At 36.7% G+C, this 23,904-nt stretch overlaps 1 protein-coding gene across 11 annotated transcripts in view; it reads right to left on the reverse strand.

Moving 5' to 3' along the window:
* The window catches only part of LOC307184606 (uncharacterized protein), a 225,105-nt gene that overhangs the window by 189,927 nt on the left and 11,274 nt on the right, over window positions 1–23,904 (reverse strand). For 6 of the 11 annotated variants that reach the window (XR_013827764.1, XR_013827768.1, XR_013827769.1 and 3 more), the window contains exons 2-5: window positions 19,096–19,193; window positions 18,267–18,361; window positions 8,771–8,919; window positions 915–1,044 (exon numbers count right to left, since the gene is read on the reverse strand). The gene's annotated coding sequence lies outside the window, so the exon portion shown is untranslated. Of the gene's footprint in view, window positions 1–914; window positions 1,045–8,770; window positions 8,920–18,266; window positions 18,362–19,079; window positions 19,194–23,904 lie in introns of those variants that run through there. The other 5 variants (XR_013827772.1, XR_013827766.1, XR_013827767.1 and 2 more) reach the window with 5 other exon arrangements.

Below are 23,904 nucleotides of genomic sequence, written 5' to 3' on the forward strand. Positions count from 1 at the left end.
TATTAAAAAAATCAAGCAATGCTATCAAACAGCTTCACCCACTGACATAAATTACTCCATTAACAAGAAGAGAATTATTTTCATAAGGAAATGAAACATTAATCAAAATAAACCATATTTGTAAACATAAAACAAGTCTCAATAAATATCAAGAGACTGAAATCATAGAGAATGCTCTTTGATCACAGTGGAATTAAATTAGAAAACAGTAACAAAAGGTATCTGAAAAATCCCCCCCAATTTACAAAATATAACATTCCTAAACTAAACAAGAGTCAAAGAAGAAATAACAAGGAATATCATAAAATACTTTGAACTAAATGATAATACAACCTACGTGAATTTGTGGAATGCAGCTGAAGCAATGCTCAGAGGGCATTTTATGGTTTTTAATGTTTATATTAAAAAGTAAGAAATGTGAAAAATCAATGATGTAATCTTCCCCTTTAGGAATCTAGAAAGTTAAGCCCAGAATAAATAGAAGGAAGGGAATGATAAGACGGGAGCAGAAACTGATAATACAGAAAATGGACAAAGAATATCAAAAGAATGAAAAGAATCAATACAAGTAATAAGCTTTGAAAAGAATACAAGTAAAACTTTGAAAAGAATCAATACAAGTAATAAACTTCTAGCTAGGCTGATCACAAAATAATAGAGAAGATACAAATTGCCAGTATCAGGAATGTAAGGGTAAATGTAACTACAGATCCCACTACATTAAAAATACAGTGAAAATGTTACAAGCAACTTTATATCAAGAAATATGACAGTTTATATAAAATGTACAAATCCCCTGAAGAACAGAAATTACAAAAACTGAGTAAACTAAAGAAAATTCTGAGAAAACCAATATTTATTGAAGAAATTTAATTTGTAATTTAAAACTTTCACACACACACAATAGAACTTACCAAATATTTAAGAAGAAATAATTCAGGACTTCCTTGGTGGTCCAGTGGTTAGGACTCCACACTCCCAATGCAGGGGGCCCAGGTTCTATCCCTGATCAGAGAACTAGATCCCACATGCCACAACTAAGACCTGGCGCAGCCAAATAAATAAATAAATAATTTTTAAAAAAGAAATAATTCAATCCTATAAAAACTCTTTTAGGTAACAGAAGAGAGAATTCTCAACTCATTTTTTTTTGGCATGTGGACATTTAGTTGTTCCATCATCATTTGTTGAAAAACTATTCTTTCTCTGTTAAATTGCCTTTGCTCATTTTCAAAGATCAGTTAACTATATTTATTCTATTTCTGAGCTCTCTATTCTGTTCCATTGTTTATTTTTTCACCAGTACCACACTGTCTTGTTTATTGTAGCTTTATATTAAGTCTTAAAGACAAGTAGCATCAGTCCTCCAACTTTGTTTTCACCTTCAATTTTGACTTGGCTGTGCTAGGACTTTTGCTTCTCCAAATAAAGTTTAGAACCAATTTGTCAACATCAACAAGGATTTGGATTGTGTTGGACCTATTATAGATCAGTTTGGAAATAATAGACATCTTAAAAAATTGAGTCTTCCTATCCATGAACATAGCATTCTCCTCACTGATTTATATATTCTTCAATTTCTTTCCTCAAAGTCTGATAGTTTTTTTGTTTTTTTTTAATATTCTTAATTTCCCCCATTTTTATTTTATTATTTTTTTTCTTTTTTGCGTTACGTGGGCCTCTCACTGCTGTGGCCTCTCCCGTTGTGGAGCACAGGCTCCGGACGTGCAGGCTCAGCGGCCATGGCTCACAGGCCCAGCCACTCCGCGGCATGTGGGATCTTCCCGGACCGGGGCACGAACCCGTGCCCCCTGCATCAGCAGGCAGACTCTCAACCACTGAGCCACCAGGGAAGCCTGATAGTTTTCTTCACATAAATTTTGCACATATTTTGTTAGATTTACATCTAAACATTTCTTTTTGTGTATGCTAATATAAATGGTGTTGTGTTTTTTAATTTCAAATTCCAATTGTTCATTGCTGGTATTTAGGAAAACAATTGACTTTTGTATATTAGCCTTAAATCCTGCAACCTTACTATAATCATTAGTTCTAGAAGTTGTTGATTCTTTGGAATTTTCTACTGCAAATAAAGACATTTTATTTCTTCCTTCCCAATCTTTATAATTTTTATTTCTTTTCTTGTCTTACTGCATTAGCTAGGACTTCTAGTACAATGTTGAATAGGAGTGGTGAGAGATGACATCCTTGTCTTGTTCCTGGTCTTAGGTGGGGAAAGAATCTACTTTCTCACCAGTATGATGTTACCTGTAGGTTTTTTGTAGATGTTCTTTATCAAATTGAGGAAGTTTCTGTGTATCCCTAGTTTTCCTAAGAGTTTTTTTTTTTAATCATAAATGAGTGTTGAATTTTGTCAAATGTTTTTTCTGCATCTGCTGATACAATATCATTTTTCTTCTTAACCTATTGATGTAGTGGATTACATTAATTGACTTTAGAGTGCTGAACCAGTCCTGCATTCTTAAAATAAATCTCACTTGGTCGTGGTGTATAATTCTTTCTCTACATCATTGAATTCGATCTACCAATGTTTAACATTTTTGCATTGTTCATGATAGATATCGGTTTGTAGTTTTCTTTTCTTGTAACACCTTCTTATGATTTGGAAATTGGAATAATGCTGGCCTCATAAAATAAGTCAGGAAGTATTTCTTCCGCTTCTATCTTCTAGAAGATACTATACAGAATTTGTATTATTTCTTCTTCAAATGTTTGGTAGAATTCACCAGTAAACCCATCTAGGCCTGGTGCTTTCTGTTTTTGAAGGTTATTAATTACTGATTCAATTTCCTTAATACCTACAGGCCTATTCAGATTATCTGTTTTCTCCTTGTGTGATTTTTGGTAGATTGAGTCTTTCAAAAAACTGATGCATTTCATCTAAGTTATCAAATTTGTAGGCATGCATTGTTCATAACATTCCCCTTATTATCCATTTAATGTCCATGGGATCATTACTGATGGCCCCTCTTTCATTTTTGATATTAGTAATTTGTATCTTCTCTCTTTTTTCTTCAAGAAGCTTATCAATGTCATTCACCTTTCCAAATAACCAACTTTTGACTTTGTTGATTTTCTCTATTGTTTTCTTGTTTTCAATTTCATTGATTTCTGCTCTTTTGTTTTTTTTTTTTTTTTTTTGGCCATGCCACTCAGCTTGCAGGATCTTAGTTCCCTGACCAGGGATTGAAGCCAGGCCCTTGTCAGTAAAAACGCAGAGTCCTAACCACTGGAACACCAGGGAATTCCCTATGCTCTAATTTTTATTACTTCTTTTCTTCTGCTTACTTTTGACTTAATTTGCTCTTCTTTTTCTAGTTCCCTAGGGTAGAAGCTTGGATTACTGCTTTTAGACCTTTCTTCTTTTTCCAATACATATGTATTGAATGCTATAAACTTTCCTCTAAGCACTACTTCTGCTGCATCAAATTTTGATACATTGTAATATTTTCATTTTCATTAGATCAAACTTTCTAAATTCCTCTTGAGACTTTTTCTTTGGTTTATATTTTATTTAGAAGTATGCTGTTTAATCTCCAAATACTTTGGAATTTTCCAGTTGTCTTTCTGTTGTTGATTTCTAGTTTAACTCTGTTGTGGTCTGAGAACATACTTTTTGTATGTCTTATTATTTTTTCAAATTTTTTAAGATGTGTTTTATGTCTCAAGATGTGGACTATCTTGGTGAATGTACCATGTGAGTTTGAGAAGAATATGTATGCTGCCCTTGTTGGATGAAGTATTCTATAAATGCCAATTAAATCCAGTTGACTGATGGTGCTGTTCAGTTCAACTATATCATTACTGATTTTCTACCTGCTGCATCTGTGAATTACTGATAGGGGAATGTTGAAGTCTCTGACAATTATAGTAGATTTTCCTATTTTTACTTTCAGTTCTATCAGTTTTTGCTTCATGTATTTTCATTTTATGCTGTTAGGAGCATATACATTCAGGTTTGTTATGTCTTCTTGGAGAATAAACTCCTTTAATATATATAATTATCTCTCTTTATCTCTGATAATTTTCTTTGCTCCAAAATCCATTTTGTCTGAAATTACTACAGCTATTGCAGCTTTCTTTTTATTAGTGTTAGCTTAGTATAATTCCTCCATCTTGTTACATTAAAATATATTTGCCTTTGGGCTTCCCTGGTGGCGCAGTGGTTAAGAATCCACCTGCCAGTGCAGGGGACACGGGTTTGAGCCCTGGTCCAGGAAGACCCCACATGCCGTGGAGCAACTAAGCCCATGTGCCACAGCTACTGAGCCTGCGCTCTAGAGTCTGAGAGCCACAACTCCTAAGCCCGCGTACCGCAACTACTCAAGCCCGCGCACCTAGAGTCCGTGGTCCACAACAAGAGAAGACACCACAATGAGAAACCCGCATACCACGACGAAGAGTAGCCCCCGCTCGCTGCAACTAGAGAAAACCCGCACACAGCAACGAAGACCCAACGCAGCCAAATATAAATAAATGAATAAATTTATTTTTTTTTAAAAAGTGGATCAATGCAATATATCACATATAATAGAACAAAGGGGTAAAAAAACCACTTGATCATCTCAATTGATGCAGGATTCTCATTAAACATAATCCAACACCCTTTTATGATAAAAAATAATCTCATAAAACTAGGAATAGAGGGGAAAATTCCTCAACACGATAAAGAGCATTCATGAAAAACTCACAGTTAACATCACACTCATTGGCAAAAGACTGAAAGCTTTCCCCCGAAGATCCAGAACAAGACAAGGATGTCCATTTTCACCACTACTATTCAACACTGTACTGGAAGTTCTAGCCAGAGCCATTAGACAACAAAAGAAATAAAAGGCATCCATATTGGAAAGGAAGAAGTAAAACAATCTCTGTTCACAGATAGCATGATTCTATATATACAAAATCTCAAAAAAAACCCACAAGAAAGCTACTCATGCTAATAAACTAAACGCAAAGTTGCTGGGTACAAGATAAACACACAAAAAGTTGTGTTTCTGTACACCAGCAATGAACAATCTGCAAAAAATATTAAGAAAGCAATTCCTTTTATAATAGCATATAAAAGAATTAAATACTTAGGAATAAATCTAACCAAGGAGGTGAAAGACTTGTATAATGAAAACTACAAAGAACTGCTAAAAGAAATTTTAAAAGACCTAAATAAATGGAAGGGATAGGAAGTCTTAAGCCACTGTTCATCTGTCAATACTATACCCAAAACAATCTACAGGTTCAATGCAATCCCTATCAAAATTCCTATAGCCTTTTTTGCAGAAATGGAAAAGCTGATCCTCAGATTCACCTAGAATTGTAAGAGATCCCAAATAGCCAGTCTTGAAAACATGAATAAAGTTGGAGGACTCACACTTCCTGACTTCAAAACTTACTACAAAGCCACTACAGCAATTAAAGAGTATGAAAGAACAACAACAACCAAAAAAACCTGAGTTTTAAAAATGTGCAAAGGACTTAAATAGAAATTTGCCCAAAGAAGATATGCAAATACCTAATAAGCACATGAAAAGATGCTCTATACCTCTAATCATTAAGGAAATGTAAACCAAAACCACAATGAGATACCACCTTATACCCATTAGGATGGCTGATATCAAAAAAACAAAAACAAAACCAAAAATCTAGTGATGATGAGGATTTGGAGATATTGAAACTCTTGTGTACTGCTGGGGTGAATGTAAAATGGTACAATCAATACGGAAAAGAGGACAGCAGTTCTCAAAAATTAAAAATAGAATTACCATATGATCCAGCAAGTCCAATTCTGGATATATATACCCAAAAGAATTGGAGACAGGGTCTCGAAGATTTATTTGTACACTTATATTCACAGCAGCATTAATCACAAAAGTTGACAGTTGGAAGCAATCCAAGTATCCAAAGACAGATGAATGGATAAACACAATGTGGTATATACATACAATGTAATATTATTCAGCTTTAAAAAAGATGGAAATTCTGACATTTGCTACAATGTGGGTGAACTTTGACGACAACTGCTAAGTGAAATAAGCCAGTTACAAAAAAAGGCTAATACTGTATGATTCCATGTATATAAAGTACCTAGAGTAGTCAAATCATAGAGACCTAAAGTAGAAGAGTGGTTGCCAGGGGAAAGGGGAAAGGTGAAATGGAGTATAGAGTTTCACTTTTACAAAATAAAAATATTTCTGGAGATTGGTGGCACAAATACGAAGTGTATGTAACACTACTGAACTGTATGCTTAAAAATGGTTAAGAGGGTAAATTTTATGTTATATGTATTTTACCACTATTAAAAAAATTTTTTATGTAACTGGCCAAAGGACACATATATAAACCAAGAGAATAGTATAGAAAGCCCAGAAATAAACCCTCACATAAACTGTCAACTGATTTCTGACAAAAATGATGTGATCATTTAATGAGGAAAGAACTCTCTTAAAAATGAATGGTGTTGGGAAAACTGGATATCCACATGAAAAAGAATGAAATTGGACCTTTACTTTATGTCATATACAAAAATTAACTTGAAAACCATTTAGTTTAATCCATTAAGTTTAGTCAAAGATCTACACTTAAGAGCAAAAACTATAAACTTTTAGGAAAAAACACTGGGGAAAATCTTCATAACACCAGATTTGGCAACAATATGACCAAATGACAGGCAACAAAAACAACCCAACTTCATTAAAATGAAGAACTTTTGAGCATCAAAGAATACTAGAAGGTGAAGAAACAACCTACTGATTGTGAGAAAATATTTTAAAATCATACCTGATAAGGAATTAATATTCAGAAAAGATAAAGAACTCCTAAAATTCAACAACAAAACAACCCAATTAAAAAACAGGCAATGGGCTTCCCTGGTGGTGCAGTGGTTAAGAATCCACCTGCCAATTAAGTGGACACGGGTTCGAGCCCGGGTCGGGGAAGATCTCACATGCCACGGAGCAATGAAACCCATATGCCACAACTACTGAGCCTGCGCTCTATAGCCCACGAACCACAACTACTGAGCCCATGTGCAAACAAATAATGAAGCCCGCGCGCCTAGAGCCCATACTCCGCAACAAGAGAAGCCACTGCAATGAGAAGCCCATGCACCGCAACAAAGAGTAGCCCCAGTTCACTGCAACTAGAGAAAGGCCACATGCAGCAAAGAAGGCCCACCGCAGCCCAAAATAAATAAATTAATTTTTTTAAGAAAATGGGCAAGAGACTTGAGTAGACATTTCTCCAAAGAAGATGCCCAATAAGATAGAAAAGATACAAATGCCCAATAAGCACACGAAAAGATACTCAATATCATTAGTCATTAAGGAAACGCAAATCAAAACCACAATGAGATACCACTTCACACCTAATAGGATGGGTATAATTTTTAAAAATGGAAAATAAGAAGTGTTGGCAAGGATGTGGAGAAATAGGAACCCTCATGCATTGCTGGTGGGAAAGTAAAATGATGCAGCCACTGTGGAAAACAGTTCTCGATTTCTCAAGAAGTTAAACATACAACTACCACATGAACAAGCAATACAGCTCCTAGGTATACATCCAAAGGAACAGAAAGAAGGGACTCGAACAGGTATCAGTAGACCAATATTCATAGCAGCATTATTCACAACAGCCAAAAGGTGGAAACAGCTCAAGTATCCATCAACAGATGAAGGGATAAACAAAATGTGGCACAAACACACAACAGAATACTATTCAGCCATAAAAGATAATAAAATTTTGATATATGCTACAACATGGATGGACCTCAAAAACATGCTTATTGACTTAAGGCAAACACAGAGATCAAATACTGCTTTTATATGAGCTACCTAGAATAGGCAAATTCACAGAAACAGAAAGCAGAATAGAAGTTACCAGGGGCTAGTGGAAGAGGAGAAGGGAGAGTTACTGTTTAACGGTTTCACAGTTTATGTTGGAGATAACAAAAGAAAAAGTTTTGAGACAGACAGTGCTGATGGGTACACTATCTTGTGAATTAATTAATGCCACTGAATTGCACACTCACAAGTGGTTAAAATGATAAATATTATGTTATGCATATTTTACCACAATAAAGAACAGAAAAAAATAAAACCAGGCTTCCCTGGTGGCGCAGTGGTTGAGAGTCCGCCTGCCGATGCAGGGGACATGGGTTCGTGTCCCGGTCCGGGAAGATCCCGCATGCCGCGGAGCAGCTGGGCCTGTGAGCCATGGCTGCTGAGCCTGTGCGTCCGGAGCCTGTGCTCCGCAACGGGAGAGGCCACAGCAGTGAGAGGCCCGCGTACCACAAAAAAATAAATAAATAAATAAAACCAAAAGCTGATTCTTTAAAAACATTTTTTAAATAGTCAAAATGGTCAAGAATAAAAGATATAAATTAAATAGTGAGATAAGAAAAATAATCAACAATGCAAAGTATTTCTAATATCATAAAGGAATAAATTTGAACAAATATAGGCCAATAAATTCTAAAACCTAGAGAAGACAAAGTGACAAAAGTGGGTACAAGAAACACAAAGCTTAAATAGACCAATAAACATTTATGAAATAAAAATACATCAAATACCTGTCTGTAAAAGAAATCCCTAAAATAAAAGTTTTATTTGTAAGATCTAATAAACTTTCAAGCAACACATTATTCTCAAGTACCCTCACAAGTTCAGAAAGAGATTCAGAAATATGAGAGAAAGCTCACATACACACGTGTATACACCCACATGTGCACATGCACACACACACAAAGCCAGCTCACCAATGGATGGGTCCTGAAGGACAAAGCTCTCCACTAATGACCAAACCATATTTAGATGCTTCAGCACCTTGTACAGATCCACTAATTTTCCCAAGTCTTCCTTATCTTCAGGGATTAGAAGATTCAGTGCATCTCTTTTCTCAGCCCAGCTATGGGATTTGTCGGGGGGGCGGGGCGGGGGGGGTGGTGAGTGAGAAGATAAGAATAATCAAAATTAAGAGATTTTATCTTAAATTTAAAATGCATCTCTCAAATACTATGACTTTACTATATACCAGGCCCTAGAATAAGGAATTTAAAAATTATCTCCATTAATCTTCCCAACTATCCCATAAATCAAGTATTAACACCTCCCCTATCCAACTATACAGATAAAACCAGCTCAGAAAAGTTAAGTCATATGACTTCCCAAAGTCATACAATTGATAAATAATAGAGTCAGGATATAAGCCCAGGTAGGTGTAACTCCCAAACCAATGCTTTTAATCACTAAGCTATAACTGCCTCACAGATCAACAAATATATCAGCAATATCTGGTTGAACAGGTTAGGAAAGATGATAAGTACATCCACAGTCAGCTAGATATAATCTCTCTGAAGCACAACCCTACAAGTCTAGGATTCAGCAATTTCATTTGTATGACATTACAACGAGGAAGTGTGCAAACATGTAAGACTAACAAACACTGTTCACTGAAGCGTTTTTCCAAATATTCAAAATGTTCAACAGGAGGAACTTTATTATGATGCAGCTACATAATAGAATAGTGCACCATTAAAATGATGATGAAATCCACATTTACTAACAGAAAGGCATTAGCTAGCAAACCATGTTATAAAATAGTAAATATTATGATACAATTTTGGTTAAAACTTAATTTAACTAAATTTGGTCAAAAGAAATACAGGCATACCTTATTTTATTGTGTTTTGCTTCCCTGCATTCACACTGTGTTTTTGCAAATTGAAAGTCTGTGGCAACTCTGTGTTGTCATGATGGTTAGCACTTTTCAGCAATAAAGTATTTTTTAATTAAGGTATGTACATTGCTTTTTAGATATAATGTCATTGCACACTTAACAGACTACAGTATAGTGTAAACATAACTTATATGCGCTGGGATACCAAAAAATTCATGTGACTCACTTTATTTCAATATTTGCTTTACTGCAGTGGTCTGGAAGAAAACCCACAATATCTCTGAAGTGTGCCTGTATATATTTTTATGCCAGTGTATGTAAGAAAAAAAAAGCCTGTAAACATATAGACATCATGTTTATTTTTATCAGGTAGATTACAGGTGGTTTTTATTTCTTTATTGCTACAAGTGTCATGTTGGTTGCCAACTCTACTCTCATGTTAATAATCATCTTCTAGTTTCCCATGAAAATAACTCTGTTCAGGTATCCAACCCCCTTCAACATACAAAATGCTTCAAGGAAAGCTGGGGCCATCCACTGATCATGTACTGAGTAGTCTAAATTAATCATGATGGTCCTGTTCCCCTCGCTAGTGATTTGTTTCAGCATGGGCAACTAATGCAGTTTAGGCCAATGAGATATAAGTTTACTGGGAGACATCAGAAAAGGTTTCTTCAGTGTTATAAATAAAAGTAAAAAATAGCTCTTTAGCTGGGTATTGTGCTGTCTCTAAATATGATACCTGAATTATTAAAGACATGTTAATTAAAGACAGCTAAACTGAGGAGAAGCAGATACATTAACAACAGAAGAGATGAAAAGAACCTGAGTTCATAACATGTTTGAGTCTCTCAATCAACCAGCCCTAAAACTGCCTGATCTTGGGATTTCTTTGTATATGTGATATTACATTTTCCTCACTGTTTAAGCTATTATTGTCTGCCAAAAGCATCTCTAATTAAAAACTTTTGTATAGTCTTAATTTTGTTTACAATGTTAATGTATGATTTTGACATCTCTACTTAGAAGTATAACAGATAACTCAAATTCAACAGCTGAACTTTGCCCCCAAACATGCTCCACCCACTCACTGCCTTCCCCGTCTCAGTTAACAACAACTCTATTCTTCCAGCTCTTAAGGCTAAAAACTAGATTCACTCTCATTTTCTGTCTTGCTTTCCTTCTCTACTCCATCATGAAATAACAATGGTTCTACCTTCAAAATTACCCTAGGATATGACAACTTCTCACCAACTCCTCCATGACCACTCTGGTCCAAGCCACCATGTTCTCTTAGTTAGATTTTTCCAATAACTTTCCTAACAGGTCAATCTATTCTCAATATAAGAGCCAAAGAGATCCTTTCAAAATAAGAGTAGACCATGTTACTCCTCTGATCAAACTCTTCCAAAAACTTCCACTTTCACTCAGTAAAAATTAGTCTCCATGGTTTACAAGGTCCTACATAATCTGGCCCTTCACTCCCTCGCTGACCTCATCTTCTACTACTCTCCCCCTTGCTTACTCTATGCCTTCCTCATTCTGGCTTTCCACTACTCCTTAAACCCACCAGACAAACTCCTCCTTTAGGACCTTCGCTGTAGATGTTCTTCATACCTAGGATATTCCTTCCTTGTACAGCCATCTGGATATCTTCCTCACATCACTGTTTGTCTTAAATATCACTTCCTTGATGAGGACTACATTGCCCATCCTATGTAGTAGTATAAATAGTCCTTACTTCCAGCACTCCAGATACCCTTTACCCTGTTACACTTTTCTTTTTTTCCATGATTCTTTACACCTTCTACAATAGCAAATAATTTACTCCTATGTTTATTTGTTTGTTTGTTTTGTCACCCCTTGCTACTGGGGCTAGAATTATTTTTTTGTTTTTTACTGCTGTAGTCTAGCTCCAAAAACAGTGTCTGGCATATGATAATTACTCACTAAATATTTGCTGCGAGTTGAATACATGATTAAAGGGAGGAGGGGTAATGAAACCATTGTCATTGTTCCAAAAATACCTCTCAGTCAACCTTATCTGAGACACAAGAAACTTAAGATAGCCAGGAAACTATCCATATGTCTTAATAGGTCAGATAGCTGAGTACAAGTGCAGGAAACGTGCTGTGAACTAGGCTTCCAGGGTGTAATCAGAACCCCAGGGAAGCAACAAGCAGACAGAGAGCCCGGAAGGGAGTCTGGTCATTAGCAGCTTAGCTGAAGAGGTGAGCATTCTTAGCAGAGTAACTGTCCCCTTCTCCCCCACCCTCAAGAACCCTGGACTCACGCTCTAACTATCCACGTATCACCCATGACACGAGGGAGAATACATCGAACAGGTGACAATGGGTAAAACCCAAAACAGGACAGGGCAAAATGAGCAATTTCAAAGTAAGCATGTGAAATGTCAAATCCACACTTTTTGAGCATGAACCATCAAGGGTTAGGCTAGTAGGACAGCCTCCCAGAGTCTTATCAAGCCCTTGATCAGCTGAGATTTTAAATGGACCCTAATAATGGACAACTGGAAAAATAAATGAAAAGGAAGCCTTCCAAGCAGAAGCTATACAAAGATAGTTTCAAAACAGAGACTATGAGGAAAGACTGAAGAGATTAGACTGACTGAAGCAGAAGGTGGGTAGAGGGAAGCAATGGGATTTAAAGCTCCAAGTGGCTGGGACCACATAGAGAAGGGACACAGGCTCCAACGTGCTGATCCATGAACTCTTCCCTCACTGCTCTCACTAGCACAGATGAGAAGGGCTGAGGTCAGTCAGAGAAGAATGTGGGAACCAAAGCAACAATGTTTTTATCTTTTGGGGGCAGTATTAAACTTCATAGATAAGATTTTTTTTTTTTATCATTTATTTTTGGCTGTGTTGGGTCTTCATTGCTGCATGCGGCTTTCCCTAAGTTGTGGCAAGCAAGGGCTACTCTTCTTTGCGGTGCACAGGCTTCTCATTGCAGTGGCTTCTCTTGTTGTGGAGCACAGGCTCTAGGCATGCGGGCTTCAGTAGTTGTGGCACACGGGCTCAGCAGTTGTGGCTCACAGGCTCTCGAGCGCAGGCTCAGTAGTTGTGGCGCACGGGCTTAGTTGCTCTGTGGCATGTGGGATCTTCCTGGAACAGGGCTCAAACCCGTGTCCCCTGCATTGGCAGGTGGATTCTTAACCACTGTGCCACCAGGGAAGCCCAGTATTAAACTTTTGAATTAATGTCTTTAATAATTATAGATCTATTCATGTTTTCAGTTTTGGTAATTTACATTTTTCTAAGATATTGTCCATTTCACTTAACTTTTCAAAATTATTAGCATACAGTTGTTCATAATTTTTAAATTATTAATATTTATTAAAAATTTTTAATTGTGCTAAAATACTTATAAAATTTACCATCTTAAATATTTTTAAGTGTACAGTTCAGCAGTGTTAAATATATTCACTGCTGCGCAACCAATCTCCAGAACTTTTACACCTTGCAAAACTTAAACTCTTTACCTACTAACCAACAACTCCCCCTTTTCCCCTCTCCTGGCAGCCCCCGTCAACCACCACTCCACTTTCTCTTTCTATGAATTTGACTACTCTAAATACCTAATATAAATGGAACCATATAGTCTTTTTATGATTGGTTTACTTCACTTAGCATAATATCCTTAAGGTTCATCCACATTGTAGCATGTACCAGAATTTCCTTCCTCTTCAAGGCTGAATGAAATTCCATTGTATGTCTATACCACATTGTGTTTACCCATTCATCTGTAGATGGACACTTGGCTCGCTTCCACTTTTTGACTGTTGTGAATAATACTGTTATAAACACAGGTGTACAAATAAGTCCTGGAAACTCTGCCTCCAATTCTTTTGGATATACACCGGAAGTAGAATTGCTAGATCATATGGTAATTCTATTTTAAATTTTCTGAGGCATCGCCATATTGCTTTCCACAGGATCAGCATCATTTTACATTCCCACCAACAGTGCACAAGGGTTCCAATTTCTTCACATCCTTGTCAATATTTGTTATTTTCTGATTGTTTTCTGGCTTTGTTTTTTGATAGTAGCCATCCTAACAGGTGTGATGTGGTATCTCATTGTGGTTTTGATTAGCATTTCCCTAATGACTTGTGATGCTGAGTGTACTTTCAGATGCGTGTTGGCCATTTGAGTATCTTTTTTGGAGAAATGTCTGTTCAATTCCTCTGCCCATTTCTGAATCACGTGAATCACGTTGTACATTCATTTTTAACTTCATGGTATATATAGTCATGTCCCAGTTTTTACTTTTAATATTGTTTATTTGTATTTTTTTTTCTTGACCATCCCAGCCAGAGGATTGATTATCTTGTTAATGTTTACAAACATTACCAGCTTCTGGTTTTGATGCTTCTCTAAATTGCACCTTCTTTTTTTCTAACTTCACTAATTTCTGCTTTATCTGAATTGTTTCCTTTCTTCTACTTTCTTGGGGGTTTCCCCTGTTATTTTTCTAACTCTTTGACCGGCACACTGTGAAAAGAGAAAACTGTAAGCACCATAGTTGCTAACTCAATTTGTGTAAAAAAGTTTAAATAAAGTCAGGGGTTGGCAAGCCTCAGTTAACAACTTGAACGAACTTTGAAAGCATAGGAGACTCTTAAAGGTATTCAGAAAAGACAAGCCATGTTACAATTACAACTAGTCTGATCGATAAGGAAAAGGTTACCAAATCTTTAATGTCTATTCTTACACAGTTTAACTTACATGTATACTTATTTTTTTATCTTGTCATTATATGTAATCAAGCTTCTGAGTCATGTTGAAAGGTTTGTTTTAATAATTCCAAAATATGTTTAATTTATAACTTTGAGACTATAAGGGTTTGCTATAGGAAAGGAAGATTTTTAAAATAATTTCTGTAAAAAGGGTATATGTTTAGAAAGGGTATAGTTTACATCATTAAAGACATAAACTATATTTATCAGACATTGTCAGACATTATTCCTGACAATCAGGGCATTATGTGCTAGTCAACAAAATTGTTTAAAATAATTGTAAAGATTCTCTTAACATTCAGAACATAGATGAGACACTCATCCTTGTAAAACCAATTTTACAATTAAAAAATAAAGTGATGGCAGTTTTTGTGGCTTAAAATACAATGCAGAATTTTCATTTACCTTAACAAAGCTTACCTCATTAATTCCAGCCTTTCTCCCTTTGGAATTTAGGCATCTAAGGCTATAAATATCCCTCCAAGACAATCTAGATGCATCCCTCAAGATTTGATATTTTCATTATAGTCATTCCATTAAATATTTTCTAATTTCTATGATGATATCATTACCGATTCATTATATATATATTCGTTATATATTTTACTTTATTTTATTATATATATATAATAAATATATATATATATATTTGTTTTTTAAACATGAACTTTTAAAAGTTATTTTTGTTACTTTCTAACTTCACGGAATGGTGATTGGAAAACATGGTCTGATACCTATTCTTAAAGCTGAAGTTTATCTTATAACCTAGTGTGTAAGGAATTTGTTTATGTTCTATATGCACTTGAAATGAGCATGCAAGATTCTATATGCGCTCATTATACCAAGCTTATTGACTGTATTATTAAAATCATCTACTACTATTTTTTTTTTTTTTTTTTTTTTTTTTTTTTTGCAGTACGCGGGCTTCTCACCGCTGCGGCCTCTCCCATTGCGGAGCACAGGTTCCGGACGCGCAGGCCCAGCGGCCACGGCCCACGGGCCCAGCCGCTCCGCGGCACGCGGGATCCTCCCGGATCGGGGCACGAACCCGCATCCCCTGCATCGGCAGGCGGACTCTCAACCACTGCGCCACCAGGGAAGCCCTCATCTACTACTTTAATGTGTTTTTATTTGCTTGATCTATCAAGGACTGTGTATGTATGTTAAAATATCTTACAATAATTATGGCTTTATCAATTCTTCCCAGCAATTTTATAAATATTTGTTTTAGTATTTGTATACTATATTATAATACACCCAAACAAGTTCAGTATCCCTAAAATCATTATTTGCCTTAAAGATCATTTTGTCTGATATTAATTTGCCATACTGGCTTTAATAATTGCCTGGAGTGTATTTTACAATTCTTTTACTGTTCAACCTTTCTGTATTCTTGGGTTTTCTGTCTCTTTTGTAAACATAATATAGCTAAAATTTTTTTACTGAATCTGAGAATGTATCAGTTAAATCGTAGCTTCCTAGCACCTTGAGTCTTGCTTACCCTATTCTATTTTTCTTCTTTTTTCATAGTACTTTTTATATTTTAACATACTATATAACATACTTATCCAGTATATTGTATTGTCTCTTTCCCTTAGCTAGAATGTTAGTTTCTGAGAATGGGAATCCTTGTCTGTTTTACTCACTGATGTCCCAAGTGTTTACAATAGGGCCTGGCATAAAGTATACACTTCATGAGTATTTGTTGAATAGTAAATGACTATTTCTCTCTTAATTGCTAAGTTTAATGCATTTACATTTCTTGTGATTACTATTATATTCAGATTTATTTCTACAATGTTCTTTTTAATGCATATTAAAAATAGTAGAGCATCTAAGGAACAAAAGGTAAATTTCTGAAAAATTACAGCTTTTTCTTGCTAGCCAACCAGTTCTATCTTGACCAGGAAATTCAAGAATTGATGGAATCCTTCATTGAAATGTTCTTTGGTCAACATATTTGCCTTGATGAAGTAAACGGGCTCTCTCATTCACCATAATTGGGGATCTTTTGTCTTATATGTAAAACTGAGTGAACTCACTTTTTAAAATAATAGCTTTATTGATATAAAATTTACATACCAGAAAATTAATGTTTAACATGTACGACTGAGTAGTTTTTAGAATATTCACAGAATTGTACATTACCACTAATTGCAGAACATTTTCATTTCCCCATAAAGAAACGCTATACTCATTAGAAGTCACTCCCCAATGTCCTTCCCCCCGCCCAGCCCTAGGCAACCCCTAATCTAACACCCGTATCTATGTATTTGCCTACTCTAAACATTTCATATAAATGGAATCATACAATATGTGGCTTTTTATGTCTGGTTGACTTCTCCAGGCAATCTTCCAGGATACCTATTCTTTTTTTAGCTGGCCTAATCTGCTATGAAGCCACACAATTAAATCAAAGAGAACTCACGACAGGGAATGAAAAGACAGAAAAGGAACACTGAAATAACACAGTGATAGTAACTGCAGAAGCTACTCCCATCCCTACAGCTAGGGGAACAAGGGAAGAGGTATAAGGAGGACCATGGTTTAAACCTAGGGACCCTGCAGAGCTATAACACAGATTTCTGAAGAGGATGATGCTGTCTGACTATTTCTAGAGTGCAGAGGGGGGCATCAAAAGTCTGAGACTCAAGCCTTTTAAGAAAGAGCACTGACTTCATGAAACTGCTATCTATGAACACAAAATAAGACTGCTTCTAGGAGACTGGAAAAAAACTGGGAACACCTTCCAATGCTGAAGTTTACAACTATTCATGGATTGACATTCACAGGAACAGCAAGCAAAAAGGAAGCGTACAGGTCATTTCTTCTTCCTACTGCATTTCATTCTACCTTTAGTGCCTTCCAATTGGCAGAAACTGACAGGAAGCCAATTAATAAAGGAGAAATGTAGTTTGCCAAGTCCTAGCTCCAGGACCAAAGCAGAATATAGAAGGGTAAGGTTGGATACAAAATGTCTCTTGGATAGCTTAATAACCAGTACATGTCATTTAACCCATCCAGTGAGCTTTCAATTTCAAGAACTGCTTTTTACTTTTAGAATATATATTTGGGGACATCCTTGGTGGCACAGTGGTTAAGAATCCTCCTTCCAATGCAGAGGACACAGGTTCAAGCTCTGGTCCGGGAAGATCCCACGTGCCGCGGAGCAACTAAGCCCATGCACCACAACTACTGAGCCTGCGCTCTAGAGCCTGTGAGCCACTACTACTGAAGCCCATGCACCTAGAGCCCGTATTTGAGCACAACAAGAGAAGCCACTGCAATGAGAAGCCCACGCACCACAACGGAGAGTAGTCCCCACTCGCCGCAACTAGAGAAAGCCCACGCACAGCAACGAAGACCCAACGCAGCCAAAAATAAACAAATAAATTTATTTTTAAAAAAAGAATATATATTTGGTTCTTTTCAAATCTGTATGGCCTTCTGATGAATTTTGTTGCTTTCTAACGTTTTCTATTTCATTTTTTGTATGTTTAATTATTTTAAATATAGTTATCTTACAAGCCTCTATTATCTCAAAAGTTCTTGGGGGTCTAATTTTAATTTTGTTTTCTATTGTTTCTGCTGACACTTATAGTGAATGGGTTTTGGAATTTAGAATTGTGAACTCATGTTCAGCAGGGCCTGTGTGACCTGGATTTAAAGTGGTGTGTCCCTTCAGAGAAGATTTCCATTTACTAGGAATGGCACAGTAGGCACACTAAAAGATCATATTCATGTAAATTTCTATGTCTGGAGAGTGAGAAAAGGGCAAGGTCCTAGACTGACTGTGGGAATAATGAATTATCTTTACCTTTTCATCAGACAGTTTGGCTTCATCCAAAACAATATATTATTTCAGAGCCTGGACCAGTTGTTCTTCCACAGAAATCAAGTTAGCCATGCGCCCTACAAGGGGATAGAAGAAAGGGCCCATCGGAACTGGACAAGTGGCTTCCCAGCTTGCTTCACTGGGACCAAAGCGCCAATGAAAGGCAGGTCCCCTGAGCCAGGAGAGAGTCAGCTCTTTCTGCATCACTGAGTTGAGGAGCTAAAGGAGATATGATGGTCACAATGTTCTAGCCTTTGGCTTCAAGAAAGAGAGAAAGGCACTCCCAGTGGGACGTTGAACACTTTGCCCATACAGTGAACTATGTCATCAGGAAAGGACCTTTATTTCATCCTTTCACCCTATAGGTAATCTTATCATGTGGGGCATGGAAACCCTGTAGGATAAAACCACTTCAATACATAGGAATGAACACTGAAGTTTCAGGTGAGGAAGAAAAGAGCAGACTGGATTCTCAGGTCATACAATATACACTACCCACAATCACTGACATTCCACAAAAGGTATCTGAACATTCCTAAAGGTCCTGAGAATATCTAGACCTCACAAAAAGTATACACACCATAAACATATGTTTCCCAGAAAAAAACCTTTGGGCTATGTGAGGTCCAGTCCCTTAATGGCCTCCAAAATGAAAAGTATTAATTTCTGGAAACTCCTTTCTCACTGTCCCCTGGTTATAACTAAAAACATGTGGTGAGACTTTTCCACCCTGATAGAGAACAAGTGGGCCACACCTGATGCTGGGAACTAAGAATCATTTGTGGAGAATACTACCTTGCCTGGCCCATACCAAGATGTGAAGATGTCAGCCCATGTGCAGCCCAGAAAACCAAACAAGGCCATCACTAGCATGGAGGTTTGGAGTTTCTTGATTCCAGAGGTCAGCATCTGCAAGGCATTTAGTAACATTCATTAGACCACTATAGTTAAAAAAAGAGTGACTAATGTGAGGAGACTAATACAAATGCATGTACATGTGCAAATACACACAACACAAACCACAGTAATTGACTTACACTGTGAAAGCTAAAAGGAAACTATCTGATTATATGCTCTTCAGGAAACCAAGCACTAGAGGGAAGCAACCAGTTGGGAAGTAACTAAATGTAAGTCAAGGAGTTTTTAAATGCCAGGATGATCAATATAAGCTGGCTGCTGGGAACCATAAGTTAAGCATGCTATGATACTTGAAACTAAACAGTTCAGTCTAGAAATAAAATGATCAAAGCTGAGCACACAATTCATTAAAAAGCCAAGTCCAAACTATTAGCTGGTTAAAAGTCTATGGTCTTCAAAACTGGCAGAGCTCAACAAGAAAAATAAGCTCGAACAGACAAGGTATAATTCTAGATTCACAGATTACTCAGCTGTCTGTATTTAAATTTGGTCCTTAAGGTCAAAAGGAGAGGAGCATGTCCTGGAAAGTTTCAGATCCCATTGGGAGAATAAACAAGAACATAAGTGAGCACATAACAAAAAAAGCTGAACATTTAGACTCAGGAAACACAGATCAATTATTCACTTTTCAAAGGACAAATTTCTGCATCAGTAAAATGGTATATCTGGATATCATGATCTTTAAGGCCACCTCTAGTTTCAAAGAGGTTCTATGATATTTATCAAATCCTGCCTCGAAGAAGAAATACAATATAGGTATATATTGTGGTAACTCTGGTGTATGATAGTTTATCCATTTACTAGCTGCGATGTCTTGGGCAAGTTTATTTATGTTTAAAGTTCTGATTTTACTCTGTATGTGGTTAGTGTAATGAGGATTAAATAATAGATTTAATGTGACTGGCACACAGCCATCATTCCATTAAAGATAACTACAGCCATCATTGTTTCATAAACATAAAACATAAAAAGTGTCTGCTTTTTTTATGTTGCTATGTTTGCCCAAACTCTGCCCTTAGTCTACTTCTCCCTCTCTATCTTTTTAATAATAATAGTAGCTAACATTTATTGAGTGGTTACCACTCTTCTACATATCATCATGTGTAAATCATGTTTAACCCTCACAACAATTCTATGAGGGTAAGAACTCTTTTCACCATTTAATATTTGTGGAAATTGAGCACAGTGAGATTAAATAACCTGCCCAAGGTCACATAGCTAATAAAGTGTCAAAATCAAGCATTCAAGCTTTAAAGTTCATGTTCCTTTTTCTTTTTTAGCTTTTTTTTTTTTTGATGTGAACCAGTTTTAAAGTCTTTATTGAATTTGTTGCAATATTGCTTCTGTTTTATGTTTTAGTTTTTTGGCTGCGAGGCACGTGGGATCTTAGCTCCCCGACCAGGGATCAAACCCACACCCGCTGCATTGGAAGGCGAAGTCAACCACTGGACCGCCATGGAAGTCCCTAAAGTTCATGTTCTCAACCACCATGCCATAGCTACCTCAAATAACACACCTAAGCAGACAATTTCCAAATCTAGTATCCAGTGCTTTGGATCAAAATTTTAAAACAAGGCTGAAGTCAGGAGAGTGTCAGAACCAGCCAATGGAATTTCTGTCCCTGAGGGTTGGGTCCTATGGGTTGGGTCCCTATGGTCAAATTTGTAAAGACAATTTACAAAATACCGTTTTTATAAAATCAGTTGAGAAATTGAGTTATTTGTAGTGAGGTGGATGGACCTAGAGTCTCTCATACAGAGTGAAGTAAGTCAGAAAGAGAAAAACAAATACCATATGCTAACACATATATATGGAATCTAAAAAAAAATATGGTTCTGAAGAACCCAGGGGCAGGACAGGAATAAAGATGCAGACATAGAGGGTGGACTTGAGGACACGGGGAGGGGGAAGGGTAAGCTGGGACGAAGTGAGAGAGTGGCATGGACATATATACGCTACCATAGGTAAAATAGCTAGTAGGAGGCAGCCACATAGCACAGGGAGATCAGCTCGGGGCTTTGTGACCACCTAGAGGGGTGGGATAGGGAGGGTGGGAGGGAGACGCAAGAGGGAGGGGATATGGGGATATACGTATGCATATAGCTGATTCACTTTGTTAAACAGTAGAAACTAACACACCATTGTAAAGCAATTATACTCCAATAAAGATGTTAAAAAAAATCAGTCGATAGTAAAAAAAATAAATAAATAAATCAGTTGATAGTGATATATAGTAAGGATCCAGCTAAGCAGCACTCAAAGGAGAATCCTACAACACACTGATGGCACAGCTCAAATACCAATGCCGTACATCCTTCCTATGGCAGAAGACTTCTTCTATAACTGCTTAGCCTTGTTCCCATTCTCTGATGGATAGCTAACATTTATTGAATCGTTACCACTGTTTGAAATTGAGTCTAGGAAAAGATAATTACCTCACCAAGGTAACAAAGCATTCAGAATATAGGGTACGGGTCTAATGTTTTTAAAGTCTGCTTTTTACTGAGTACTTTGTACCTGGTATCAGAATATATGCTTTATAAATATTATTTCATTCACTCCCCATCTCAGTAATTGGCACACCATTCAACCCATTCAACCAAAAAGCCATGGAATCATCTTTGACTTCCTTTTTGCTTTCATAACAAACACAAGATCCATTACCATACCCTGTCATCTCTACCTTCAAAATGTATATCAAATGCAATCATTTCTCATTACTTTCATCACAACCACTCTCATCCAAGCTACTATAACCTCTTTCCTGAATGAATGCAGTAGTCTCTTAGCAGGGTTTTCTTCTATCTTGCCACCTCTACAGTCTATTCTTCACAGAGCAACCAGAAGTGATTGATCCTCTATGGTCTCACTCACAGTAAAATCCTGACGTCCTTGCCCCAGCCTGCAAGGTCCTCCATGCTCTGGTATCTGCCTACTTCATCTGCTAAACCTCCCCACCCTTGCTTGTCCACTCCAGCCACAGTGGCCTGACCTTTACTGTTCCTCAAAAGCACCAATCATTCTCCATCTCCAGGTAATTTATATTTATTATTCCTTCTGACTTAAATGCTCTTCTTCTTTATTGCATTCAGGACTCTACTAAGAGAGGACTCGCCCTTATCTCCATAAATATCAGACTCCATTCCTATATATCCCCTTAGGCTGTTTTATTTTTCTTCATAAAAGAAGATAATCAGAAATAACTGTTGCTCCTGTCTTGTAAAAATCTAAGTGAGACCATGCTCAGAGCTTTTAACGAGAACAAGAGAAACTGAGCAACTTCTCAAAACAGAAAAAAAGGTCAGTAGAGAGAGGAAAAAGACAAAAGTCTAGTTAAGAGAACTGAATACTACATTCCCATGCAGCATCTCTAAGAAAGAATTAGGCCTCAGAAATGATGGTTCTATGGTACACCAAAAGGAGTACCAGGATTCTCAGCCTCCACAGATTCCTGAACCCCAATGTGGCACACAAGCAGAAAACTGTCATCTTTTAAGGAAACACTGTGGATGTCAACAAACATCCATATACTATCAGCAATGACCAGGACAAAGTCAAAGTTGGAAGGCTTCCTTCTATTTTCTGTGGACCTTGTTAGGCTGCTACACTTTGATGGGAACTTTGCAAAGAACAGAACTCCCATAGTGACTGACAGTAAATTTCTCACCAGCACAGGAAAGAGGCTGTAAATCATATTTAATTTGAATTAATGAAAATTTTCAGCATATGCTATTTCTTGCTTACCAGGCTTTAGATTCAGACTTACTACACATAATTTGGATCAAGTTTCTTCTCTTGTTCAAATATTTAAATATTTTGGATAAAATACAAATTCCTGATCATAGTCTTCAAGACTCTATATGAGCTTGCTCTTTTTTAGCACTCTAACCTCATCTGCCCCCACAGTCTTCTGGCTCCCTATGTACCAGCCTTCTTTTTCAGTTATTCAAAACGTCAAGCTCTCTTACAACTCAGAATCTGTTCCCTTTACCTACAATGCTATTTCCCTTCCCTTCTTTACACTCTGATTCCTTCTAATCTTTAGGTCTCAGTTTATATATCACCTTCACAAAGAGGTCTTCCCTGAACATCCTATCCGAAATCCTCCTGCCTGAAGATTCTCCATCACTTTTGATTTCCCTTAGCAAAAGACAGAGTTTTCCAGTTTGAGTAAATAAAACAAGATCTAAATACATACTACATACAAAAACACACTTTAAATTAAAATAATCTAAGAAAATTGGAAAGTAAAGGGAGGTAAAAGATATACCATGCAAACAGCAACCATACTGATAGAACAACTACACAAAAAATCAGGAGGAATACAGAAGACTTGAATAATATTATTGGAGTGGCAGAATATGGCACCCTAATATGGCACCCTTATGTTATTTTGGCATAAGAATTATTTTGAGCTAAAGACACTAGAAAAACAGCAAGTGCAAGTAGGGCACTCTGACCTCCTCTTTTCTCCTGGAAAGCAGGAGATAAAACTTATGTGAAAGATGTCCTCTGAATACCAGGATGAAAGCAACATTCTAATCCCCAGAGATTGGGAGTAGAGGCCAAGAGAAATCTGTACAAACAGACCTTGTTAAAATAACGCAACTTCTTTTAGTATCCCCATGTATTTTAGTCAGTTTTCCACATTTGCTACTCTTTGTTCAACCTAGTATATAAGCACTTCAGCCTATCCATTTTG

Source organism: Stenella coeruleoalba (assembly GCF_951394435.1).
Source record: "Stenella coeruleoalba genome assembly, chromosome: 3".
NCBI classification, from domain to species: domain Eukaryota; kingdom Metazoa; phylum Chordata; class Mammalia; order Artiodactyla; family Delphinidae; genus Stenella; species Stenella coeruleoalba.